Below are 1,314 nucleotides of genomic sequence, written 5' to 3'. Positions count from 1 at the left end.
ATCGCAAAATAGTAAACCAAACGAATACACATTTTACCGACGTAATTATCTAATATTCTGAAGTTTTGTTTATGCATAAAGTTATTTACTATTTTTATTTATACCTGAATTAACTTTCCCTTTACCATAAACTTACTTTACAAATCTAGTCTACAAAAATCCCCTTTGTCCATATCCATATTCCTTCGAAATGTTCCCACACTAAATCCTACTACATAACGCGTTAAACAATTATCTTCATATTAACCTTAAACCACACTCACGCATCATTTATACTGCTAAAACACATTTATAACATTTAACATACACAAAAAGAAATAATAACACTTTATGAAAATACTAGAACAGTTTATGAAAAACGTTCTATTACTTTCGTGCACTCTAGTGGGCACAATCCAAACTAAAATCACAGTCCCCCTATTCAGTATTGTCCTCTATCGGCTGATACATGAACTACGTGCGCGTCCAGTCTCGCGTCACCATCTGTCACTCTCCAGCTCTGAGACACATTTCCCACTTAACCGCCTCCAAGGCAGGGTCGTTATATGGCGCTCCGCCTCAACCGGAACAAATATTGCTTACGCACTGCACACCAGATGGGTCAGATCATGTTTGGGTAAAGACGAGTAGCGTAACAGATCTTTCGACATCCTACCGACGCACATGATTTTTTAGCTTCTGTCATCAGTAACGAGAAGAACCGTTTTTCACGCTTGAGAACTTACAGATTTCAATCTAAATTTCTTAAAGATGGTCCAAGCAAGGTGCCATAATGCAGAAGATACCGATCCCGTAACGAGGTGCATTGAAACCATGGTTCATCATCCTAATATAGGTTTTATTGGTTTCCCTAAATAATACCAGAAATATGCATGGCCGTGGCAACAGTCTTGTTCAATAAGTACAGGTTTCTTTAGTAGTGACAAGCTTTCCTCCCTGCTTCTAGCTTGTCCTGCTTAGGTAGCCCTCCCTGCGTAGTCATATTCGACAAGACGTAGATCCCTTGCCTTCCCCCTTAAAGAAATGTAAATGTTGTTGGGTAACACGAGGATTCCTTCTTACAGATAAAGTCCAAAATTTCAAATTGCAGCCCTTTTGTTTTTTCAGATTTTTTTCCATTTCATTGGTCAGTTTCGTTTGTGCTAGTCACGGATCTGGTTTCTGTTACTTCGCTACTATATCACCGTTTTAGTGTCTTTCACAATCCAGGACTGTAGCATCTTGTGGAGGATATTGTGTAGGGTTAGTATTGACTCGTGATGTTTTAATGACACGTTTTTCAAGATTGTGAAGTAAACTTGTCAAATAACTTCT

Source organism: Schistocerca piceifrons, chromosome 4 (assembly GCF_021461385.2).
Source record: "Schistocerca piceifrons isolate TAMUIC-IGC-003096 chromosome 4, iqSchPice1.1, whole genome shotgun sequence".
Classification (NCBI taxonomy): Eukaryota; Metazoa; Arthropoda; class Insecta; order Orthoptera; family Acrididae; genus Schistocerca; species Schistocerca piceifrons.
The sequence above is the reverse complement of the archived record's forward strand: the minus strand, read 5'-3'. Positions refer to the sequence as shown.